Genomic DNA, 11,624 nt, shown 5'->3' with positions numbered 1-11,624 from the left:
AACCTGCATCCTCAATCTCCTACCATAACAGCTGTCAGTGTACTGGATACCAAAGGCCCTATGCTGAGTTTACTCAGCACTTTTAAGCATGACGCTTCAACAAGGTAATTAGTCCTTTCTGGATACCATCATCTTCCCTTGAGTCAATGAGCCTCAAAGGTGTTTTGCAGGAGCCACTTGATGAACAGCTCAAACTAGTATGCCCTTTCCAAACACTCTTATTCCCATAATTTGTGAATAGCATTCTATGGTCCAAAAGGTTCAGGTAAAAACCACAAAGGGACAAATGCATCTGTTCAAGTGAAATAATCTCTCTCATCACTTTTTGCATAAAGGACCTTCACATGTACAATGTTAAGTCACAAAATGAAACTCATGAGCCACCTTTGCTTTGAAATGCTCTAGCAGCAATAAGCTTTGGAAAACAGATTTGCTGGGAGGAGGTAGCCATAGTGGTAGTGGGGAGCAGCAGGCTACGGAAACTCCAAAATCCATCAGAAATTAACTGCAAAACCAGGGGACTAAAATAAAGACAAAGCCCCTGCAGGTCTTAAAAGGTGAAACTGAACATAAATTGTAACTTTATAAGCATCAGCAACCAAAAATAAGTATTGATCTAGCTGTCAACTTCCATGAACATGATGATGACATAAGCCGCCTTTTTAAAATAAATAAATAAATAGAAACCACTTCGCACATGCTTAGCACAAACTCCAGCCTCATCTGAGCAAAATCTTCTGGTGCTCCAGGCGATCACAAGGGAGGCACAGAACCGAGCTGCTAAGCAGAGAGCCGTCATCATCTGGTTACCCCTCCTGCAGTGCTGCCTCGGGGCAGTGCTCCTGTCTGCCTTCGGAAGCTAGCAGGCCAGGGAGTGGGGAGGCAACGGAGGCTAAGCTTTCATGCTATTTCAATACTTTGAGCACAGAGATGTTTGTTTCTTCACGAAGAAGATTTCGTCCCTTTGATAAAAGGGTGGAATTAAAGAACAGGGAGAAAAGGCAGACAAACAGATTATGGCCCAAATTGTGGTCACTTACTTTGTCCATCTAGAACCCAAAATTGTAGTCACTTATTTTGTCCATCTAGAACCTGATTTTACAAACTTTTTGTTGTTACATAAGTGTATAATACAGGTTTGAATGAGCGCAGCTCCTCATCACTACTGCTGCAGGTGTGAGTGGACTAGGTCCCAGGATCTCAAACACAGATACCCCGTGGGTAAGGAATACAAAGTGGAGAAAAAAGGACCAGTGAAGCCTGGCTTCTACTCATACAGACACAGGGCAAGATTCAACTGCCTTAAAGGAGAACATTCTTTCTCTTCCTGAAATTCCTTGACTCCTTCACAAGACACCTTTCACCTTCAGCAACAAAAGCATACACAAGGTGATGCTTCACTAGACAACCCCAACTTACTGCAGGAATCCTGTGGGGAAAACCAGCATGTGATCATGTCATTGAAGATTGCTTTGCAACAGCTTGGCTGTGTGAAAATACCAGTGCTTTAAAATACTTAATGTTTTTTTCTTAGATGTACACATTCACTACAATGCAAGTTAAAAAACAAATGCCTGATAGACTTATGTAAAGCTGAAAGCCCAGGGAAGATAAATCACCTCATGCTGTCCTCTTACTTAGTCATCCTTTGTGAGCTTGGACTTGGCAATCCAACACTCCTCTCTGGACCATTGAACTGGAGCTTTCTGATTTTTCTCTTCTATTTGATTTGGACAGCTCCTAGATGATTCCGAAATGTCACCTTGCTAGATCTCAGACCTTAAACCAAGGTAAAAAAAAAAAAACAACTCATCTCTCTGCTCTTGTTCACTTTCATTCCCTGTCTCCCATCCAATTTAGTTAACAATTGGTTTCTTGCTTCATGGCTGAAACATCAGAAACTTGAGTGAGTTGTATTATTTTTAGATATCTTTGTATGACTTTCCAATGCGGTGAGATATAAGTTGGTCCTTGTCAAAGAATAAAATGCAGCAAGTAGCTAGTTAGTGTTTTACCTCTTTAAAAGCCATGTAAACCTGCCACAATCGTATTGACATTTAACCTGATCCTTTTGCTTGAATACACTGCAGAAGGAGCTATGTTATATATCCAATTATTGATAAGATGAAGCCTGATTTACCATTGTCCTGCATCACTGGCTAAAGTATATGTTGCACAGTGTTACTACACCAGCGTGCCAGTATTTTAACCCACGGGCTATACTGCTGCAAATTATTACACTGCTGCAAGGCATGCTGAACTGAACTCAGCTCTTGTACACAAAATCCAAAACCAGTTATTTGATTTGGTGGCATTTAAGCATTTATCTATGACTTCTGAAAGAAGCCCAGAGGAGTCATGGAGAGAAATCTCATTTGAAGTCAGTGTTATCTGGACACGCAGATCCTTGAGATTCTTGGAACACCTGACTTGTGTTAGTACTAAAATTCTTAATCTGAATAACACTTTAGGTAACATTACTAGGTGCCTTTACTTAGAAAAGGAGAAACGTAAATAGTTAGAAGCTTAGCGTTGCATGCAGAACTCCCATCAGTTTCCCTAGGCATAATATGATAAGCACAATCAGTTCCTTTAACTCACAGACTCTGTCCTTTTTGGTGAAAGGTTCCATTCCTAGTACAATTTCCTTAGTTAAAATATAAATGTTCAGCGAAGACAAAAGCTTCTAATTTTCGTAACAGTTGCCAAGTCGGTCTTTTCATATGAGTTATCAGGTCAACGTAAAGCTCAAATTGCCTTCCCTTCATAACATGCAGGACTGATCAAGTAGAGGTGGAGTGGAAGTTAAGAAAAATCATAGCAAATTTGGAGAAAACACAAGCAGAATTGTACTGCAATTTGTAAATTACTTAGAAACTTCATGTTAAACGCCTCTATATTTTTCAATGATAAGAACACAAATTATAGAATGAAATTACTTTGTGATGGTATTAGTTAACCACATAATTTAATAGCAAAACCATGGGAATTTTACATCAAATATTCTACCTGTACAGTCAGTCTTAGTTTACTGTATTGAAATTAAATGCAACATTTAAAGGTAAACCAAAGAGATGCTGTATTTCTATGATATAAGCTACTTAATAATTTTTTTCCCAATTGTAAATTTATACAATTTCTTATTCAAAAATACTGCAAATTAAATGTTCTCTTTTCTATTTACAGAAGCACATTTATGCTGCAGATACATTATTTGGTAATGATAAACATGAACATTTTAAAAATAGCAAAGAAATGTAATGCTTTGCTATTTAAGAAAACTCTTTGGTAAATTCCAGTCATAGAATAAACTACTGCAGGGCAGGAAATTTGCATTTTGGTTAGTTGTGTTTAGAATTTGGATGACTATTACTTTTGGCAATTAAACAAGGACAAAGTGTGAGCTGAAAGAAAATATGAAAATCAGCGCTGTGCTAACTTGAACAGACAAAGTTCAATAGCGATTAAAAAAACAAAACTCTCCAAGGGATGTGGCAGGAATATCAATGAAGAAGTCACATAGTGACAGTGTTTGAAAAAAACATTAAAGGAAGGAAAAATCAAATCTCACTAGTTCCTGGATCTGTTTACTTTTAATTAATGAAGAAAATGTTACCTAAAATACTTGATGAACATAGCACACTGGTCAAACTGAAGAAATCTAACCTGGGTCAGGTCGACCTATGCTCTCCAGTTAATACAAAACAGACCTCACTTGGACTTCACTTGGGTCAATAAGGGTACCACCACCACTGATTTTTATAAGAGCCATACTGGGCTCCCACTTCAATCACCATAAAGCACAAAGCTACTGGGCGGGTAGTTTGTTGGTCACCATGTACTGAAATCTCCAATGCTGTAGAGACCTGACAAATTATCTGGCACAGGAGTTATGCCAAAAGTTAGAAACACAAGAAGAGAAAAAAATGCTGTTTCAATAGCAATTGAGATGTCGCTGAAAGTATCCATAATTCTAAACACTCATGACACTGGCAGATATATTAGCTATGGCACCCACAGCACTGAGCTGGTATGAGAGGAGGGTCTAGGAGACTTGCAGGTTGTTCTTACTGGTTTAAGGTTGATAGCATCTCTAACATCTCCCTGTGCACGATAGCAAAAATCTCAGTTTTCTGTTTAGCTGGAGCTCTCTGGAACAGCCTTTGTCTCTTGGAGCTAAATCTCTCTCGGTGTCTTCCTGAAGAGGTCACTTGCTTCTTTTCTCAGAATCATATCTCCACTGCGAAATTTATGGAACTTCCTTAAATGGTTATGGGTTCAGCTGGTCCGAGTAGCCTGATAGCACGATAGGGCTGAAAGTGAAACAACTGCAAATAAGAGTCATGCTTTGTGCTGGATACTATGCATGGGTTTTAAGAATAGAACATTATATTAATTTTGCCAGGACAATATGTGTGATCTGATCCACCATCAAAGCCTAATGGAATTAAGAAGGCCTTGAAGGAAAGCATCACTGTGACAAATCACCATTATTAGGACATTGACAGGATTTATTTATAAAGCAATGATCCAATGCATTCTTTTCCAGCTTTATTTCAACAGCTCCTAAACACAGTGGAAGGGAAAGGAGCGGCAGAAAGTTCAGGCATAGAGCATCATAAAAAATGAGTAACTTTGAAGCTGTGGCGAGGCAGGAAAAAGATTGCACAAGAAAAGGGGTGTGGAACATGACTTGTTTAAATGAGCTTCCTCTCAACAGGAAGACAAGTAATGAGTGAAACTAGCTGAACAGTTTAGGATGGAAAAGTATAGTATATATAATTAAACCAGATACATCTTTGGCAGGTGATGTCAAAACATTGTGTCAAATCCTGCTTTGGCCAAATAGCTGTTCAACAATGCATTTGCTAGCATCCCACTGGCAGAACAGCTTATGAAATTCATGGTGTTTTAGTAGTATAAATTGCTTCACATCACAATCCTAGTTGGCATTAATATAAACAGCAACTTGCTGAACTACTACAACTCTACAAATAGGTTTCAGGCTGGAGGATATTAATTTAGGGGCACAACATCCAAAAGACAGATGCAAACAGAATGATTTAAAGCCTTTGCCCTTTAACTAACTTCCCAAATAGGACACAAAACAATATTCTTACAGAAATTATTGAAATCTGGATTGAAGCTGAAGGCCCTAATTTCAAAACTAAGAAGCTGCATGTAGTGCCAATGACAATAACATCTGTGTAGATATTGGATCATTACTGGTTTTAACTGTGCAAAATTACAGGCTGGTCTCAAGATTTTATAACAGATTGAGCAATCTCTTCTTTGCCAATTACCAGTCAATCTCTGTTTATTGTGTGAATAAATGTTAACAGTAAGGCCTACACTAAAATCAACCAAATTCAACTGGGGATTTTCAAACCTGGAGGTTTGTTTTTGTAAACAATTTGATATTCTGTCATAGACCATGAAAGATGATCCTAGAAACAGTTCATGGCTATGCTGTCGGCCACGTAAGTCAATCATTACTGAAGTGCTGTCCTCCCTTTAAATGTTACTGTATTCCAGTCATCTACCAGTGACACTTTGAGAAGTCTGTAAAGCAAACAGGACACGTGAATTACAAGGTATGTTAGAAGGGAGTCAAGGCTGACTGTCAACAGAAAAGCAAGCCTGACAAATTAGAAGGCTGATTGAGGCTTTTTTATCTTCACTTAACTTTGGCCAGTCAAGGATAGGGAACATCCTGGTTTGTGTTTTTTAAGCAGAATAACAATACAAGTAGATGGCTTATGAAAGCAGTAATGGCAGTGACTATAAAACAGACACTATACATGACTTTTTGAACTAATTTGAGGAACTAGGTAAATGGAATGAAAACAAAATGTCTGTTTGGTCTCCAACAGAAACTATTTCAGGGGATTCAGTTCAATCCCTAGTCTTCAAGTCCCAACCAGCAGTAGACAGGAAATCTTAACAGAAAGCTGATGACTTGCTGCTTCTTTTAACCCCTCCCCATATTCTTCCTCCCACCCTTAAATCACCATAAAATGTAAACTCAAGAGAAATCTTTTAAGTCTTTAAGTTCAGACAACACCTTGGTTTTTCTTTGCTGCCCAACACTCCTCAACATCACCCTCACAAGTGTAGTATCTAGCTGTAGCAATCAAGAAACCTGAGACCACCGAAAGATCTAAGAAAGCCCCTAAAATCCCCATGGCTAGTTGCTTGACTTCAAGCCAAAAATTTAGCCCTAGCTTTCCTGAGGTAACAGTACAAAGTATGTCACCTGAGCGAATTTAACAGGAATTTAATCACAGCTAATGACGTAGTAACGGGTTTAGGTTATTTGAAACTCACAGCTTCGACACCCAATTTAAGGGGTAAAAAATTAGGATATAACAATTAATAGAAAAATGTGTCTCTTTTAATATTGTATCGTGTATGAGCCAGAAAAAGGGCAAACAGATCATCCTAAATCTCACAGGAATCAAGTTAGAATTGAAAGGCAGATTGTTTGACTTATCTAGGGGTCAAAGGTATTGCTGTTGTTTTCTTATTACCTACTCTAATACAGAGCTTTTACTATAAAATATCAGCTGTTTTCATGCAGCACTACAAACTTTTGGATCGCATTGTGAAGGAACATGTAGATTAATTGCTGAGATTGGGAAAATAAATCATTTTCATTTCTAGGCTATTAGATTTAGCTGAAGGTGAGCTGCTGGATGGAGGTGACATCAGAGTCTTCTGTCTGCATACCATGCCGTTTTGCTTTTCATTTTACAAGGCACAACCAAAATGAGCACGTATCCTGCACTAGCCACATCTCAAACTACTTCGCACTGTCTTGGGTCTGAAATCCCCCAGCAGTCCCGCAAATGGAAGTTACCATACTGTATAAAACTTCCCAGATGCAAATAAAATCTCTTAAAAAAAAAAAAAGACCATCTGAGCAAGTTAAAGGCTACTTAAAGAAACTTACCAGTCAGGCAGAAGGAAACAAAACCATTTACTTTGGCTCTGAGTAGAAACACCACTCACAACGATTTGCCAGCTGCAAGACCAGGCAGTGTGAGACAGGGATTTCCCTGGGTACCTACACACACACGCACACACACACCCCCCCCCGGCACCCAGCACCCGTCCAGCCTTGGGCTTGGCGCTGGCGCCAGCCTCCCAGCACCGCTCGCTTGCACTCATAGTCGTTGTCTCTTTCCGTATGTGCTGGTTTTGGCTGGGGTAGAGTTAATGTTCCCCACAGTAGCTAGCACGGGGCCATGGTTTGGCTGTGTGCTGGAAGCAGTGCTGGTAACCCAGGGATGTTCGGTTCCTGCTGAGCAGCGCTGACACCGAGCCAAGGCCGTGGCTGCCTCTCACCCCACCCCAGCAGCGAGCAGCCCGGGGGGCACAAGGAGCTGGGAGGGGACCCGGCCGGGACAGCTGAGCCCAGCTGCCCAAGGGAGAGCCCACACCCTATGGCCTCACGCTCAGCACACGGAGCTGGGGGAAGGAGGAGGAAGGGGGGGACGTTGGGAGCGATGGCGTTTGGCTGCCCAAGGCACCGTGACGCGGGATGGAGCCCTGCTCTCCTGGGGATGGCTGAGCACCTGCCTGCCCGTGGGAAGCACTGAATGGATCCCTTCTTTTGCTTTGCTCGCGTGCGCGGCTTTTGCTTTACCTATTAAGCTGTCTTTATCTCAGCCCACGAGTTTTCTCACTTTTACCCTCCCGATTCTCTCCCCCACCCCACCGGGGGGGGAGTGAGTGGGTGGCGGTGTGGGGCTTAGTTGCCAGCTGGGGTTAAACCCTGACACCCCAGAAACATAACAGAGGATCACACAGAGGATGAGCAGCACGGTGAAAAGGAGGAGTGCAAGGAAGACAGCCATTGCCAGCAGGGACACCACCCTGTATGTCCCCAGGTGAGGGTGGGAAGGCACTGCTGCGTGTGCGGATGGGTGCGTCTGTGCCACACACGCGTGGCTGCATCCCGGGGAGACCCCTGGGACCCCCGCTCAGTCCCAGCCCTGCCTGCAAAGTCCTTCTCTCCACCATCTTCTGCGTCCGATGCGCCCCCCCTGCACAGCATGGCTTTGTTGCTTGCAGGGAGAACAAGGTACTTTACAGGCAGAAAAATGTCACCCAGCATGCTTGTCAGATCCAACAACAGCTGCTAAGCAGCCAGATGTTAACTTTTCCTCCAGAGCAGAGAAGGGGGAAAAGTCTGCTATCTTATAGGGGCTAAATTTGCTATATATTTCTTTGGGGGAAAAAGCAGACAAAGTGAGTGAAGTTTTTTTCTCAGCTGTGGCAGCTGCAGGTTGGCTCTGACAGCGAAGAGCTGTGTTCTTTCTGTCTAGTTACCTCCTTTTTTTAGCATTTGTCTCTATCATGTTGTCTGCAACTTGGGATTTCTTTCCTAGTTCTTTGTCCCTTGTAGGAACTATTTTGTTGCCTGGGCAGTCAGCCAAACATTGTAACTGCAGAAGAAATCTTTCTTGATTTACTCCGACAGACCTTCATGAATATTCTTAGAAATGGCATGCTGCTTTATTAGCCTTCTGAATTATTAACAGTTCTCAAGTTAAGATAATTCCTTGTTAATATTATTTTGACTTTGGTTTATGATTGCATCTGGCTGAGGATAATGCTTACAGGTACTGTCTTGTCTAGTAGCTTCTTTATGTGTTGCAGTAGATGTATTTTATCTTGGATATATACCTTATGCATAATTGTTCTCTTTTCCAAACTAGTAAGGCTCAACTTTTGAAAAAACAGAATGAAAAACAAGGTTCTAGTTTCCAATATTTTAAGCCTGGTAATTCTTTTGTTCCTTAGAAGCTTGTGTACTGCCGTGTCACAGGTCCTATCATACGGGCACTTTCATCTTACCAGTCTCTGGGGACTGCCTAGCCCTCATCCCTTCCTTTCCTTCTCTTTTCTTCCATTACGTTTTCATGCTTCTCTCTCATCCTGATTTCTTCCCAACCTCTTCACACCCCCCCCCCACTGCCATTACTTGTGTTGACATGTCCTTCCTTTCTGGTAGCCTTTGACATACCCTTGCCTTATCAGCGTTGAATATATTGTGCAGAAAGCTCCTGGTGTGGAAGCCTGTCAGCTCTTTGTGCTGTTGCCAACGGAGTTAAAATTGTATCTACAATTTGCCAGTGAATATCTCCAGATGAATCACATTTTTTAGTAGATCGTATTAACTAATGAATACTGCCAAGGGCTACAAGTAGCTATGGCATTTAATAAATCACACTGCATGTAATCCTAGCTTCTTAGCTGGTGAAAATTACCAGTCCTGATAGCACTGGATGAAGACTTAGACCATTTACTTTTCAGTCCTTTTTTCATCTTTCTGCAGAAGCTAGAGCTTAAGATATGATTGATTTCTTTCTTTTATTAGTATTTCACTTGCAATGTAATCTTGATTAGTGAGGAGCTATGGGGATTTTCAGTTCAGAAAGAATCATCAGATAATCTGTCCTGACACAGAGTCATCATATAATCTGTCCTGATCTGCTATATAATTTCATAACCCTTGTTACAGTCAAGCTCATTGACTTGACTTTGATTAGCATGTATCTTCCAGAGAGGCACCCGGACTTCATTTAAAAATGAAAAATGTTCCTCAGGGTCATTTGTTCCAACAGCTAATTACTTTTACTTAAAAAACAAAAAAGACAAATGAAACCGCAGCTCTCTCCTCTCTAACCAATATTTGTTTAGCTGAAGTCCTCAGCCTTGATTCTTGCTATGCCTTTTCTAGCTTGGCTGAAGAGTCTTTCAGTACTTAATATTTTGTCTCCAAGAAGGTACATGCATAACATAATTAAGTGATCAAAGTGTCTTTGAAATACATTCAACTCCTTATGACATTTTTTCTGAGCATTTAATCACATCTGCAGCATTTAATCACTGCCTGAATAATTTTCAACATTTGTCCCGATGCAAGGACATTTAAAAGGTGGATGTGATCAGTGCCAGAATATGCAATGAAAGTAGTTCTCAGCCTTTTTAGAGTGGACTTTTTTCCCTTATATTTTTTCTTTTTTTTCTTACTGTACACATTGACTCACATCTACGGTAATAAGGAAATGTATTGTACAGGCAGTTTCCACAATAATAAACCAGAACTAAGCCCTTGAAATCATGTCCACGATAGAGGGATTACCGATAATAATGTAGCTTAAAAGAATGCTGGCAGAAAAACTGCCTCCTCCTCCATGTTACTGTTCTGTTCCGTTGGGCATGTGTACAGTCCAAGGACAAAATTAAATAACACATGAAGACCGCTTTTAGTTATTCAGGCAACTTGTTGGGTAATGCTGAATAAACGAGTTAACCTAATATTTTACCACCTTTAAAATAACTCTTTGAGATTTCTGAGTAATTTTGCTGGAGATAAATTTAATCAAGCAGTACGTATCAGTGCCCTAAAAATCAGCTGGACATTTAAACAAATATAGTGAGGTGAATGTTTCCAATATGAGTACACAAAGGAAAACCAGACATAAAAAGGGTGGTTTCAGAGGGGCACATCCCTACATGCTATCCCAATGCAACTGCAAAGAGCAAAATTTGCCCGAGACTTGTTCATTGCTACCTCTGCCTCTACCACCTAGAAAGAGCTAAGCCCACAGTGGGTAGCATACCTAAGTCCAAAACCACTTCTCCTGTCTCCTTGAGTTAATTCTTACTTTCCCTGGTATCTTCCCTTCCAGCAGCATTTGTTACTATTTCATTTTAATGTAAAATTAGCCTGTTGAATCCAATGATGGCCAGATATCACTATCCGTTAATGGGAAGGTCCCTGCAGACAACCAGACACTCATGATGTGCCCCAATAACGTGTGATTCCATGCTACAAAATGACAAATGCCATGCCACAGATTGCAGCAGAAACTAAGTGGCAGAATCACAAAATCTGCCTCCAGATCCTCTGAGCTTGCCTTCACTAGTAGTTTGCAGAATGTCCGATGAGGATTTCTACTAATATATACAAGACAGTATAAGGTTACTCAAGCGTGAGATAAACCACAAAGGAACAGGTAACAGATAGGACATTTTGAACAGATTATCTAAGCCCATGTTTTACAATAACCAGACTCAGGGTTTAGCTTCTGAACCGCAGTCACACCTCTAAAAGAGATGAACACAACCCGAGATGAGCGCTGCTGAGGTGACGCGGGGGTTGCAAGCCGAGGCCGCGGGGCCGGCCTGCAGCCAGCGGGCGAGCAGCCACCAGCGCAGCCAGGCCTTCCGAGCCAAGTGAACACAAATTTAAGGCTACAGAGGAACTGGACAGAAACACCGCTCCTTACCACGCAGTCTGACGTATTGTATAGGGCTTTTTTTTTTTTTTTCCCCCCAGTAAAGGCTGCAGAATTGTGCTACTCCATCACAAACCTTTTCCAGCATAAGCCGAAAAAGGCCGTACCGACTCCTCAAAGCAAAGTTAACCGCTTTAATACATATTTGAAACGTTTTTCGGCGAGCACTGATGACAACCGCTAGCAGAGCTGTTCCCTGAACACCGAACGCCCCCCGCCCGCTGCCCCACCGGCCGCTGCATCCCCCCCCGCCTTCGGCCCGGCTGCCCCCAGGCACCGCTCCCCGGAGGCGGCTTCCGCGGGGAGAGGCCC

The sequence above is a fragment of the Pelecanus crispus genome, chromosome 13 (genome assembly GCF_030463565.1).
Source record: "Pelecanus crispus isolate bPelCri1 chromosome 13, bPelCri1.pri, whole genome shotgun sequence".
NCBI classification, from domain to species: Eukaryota; Metazoa; Chordata; class Aves; order Pelecaniformes; family Pelecanidae; genus Pelecanus; species Pelecanus crispus.
The sequence above is the reverse complement of the archived record's forward strand: the minus strand, read 5'-3'. Positions refer to the sequence as shown.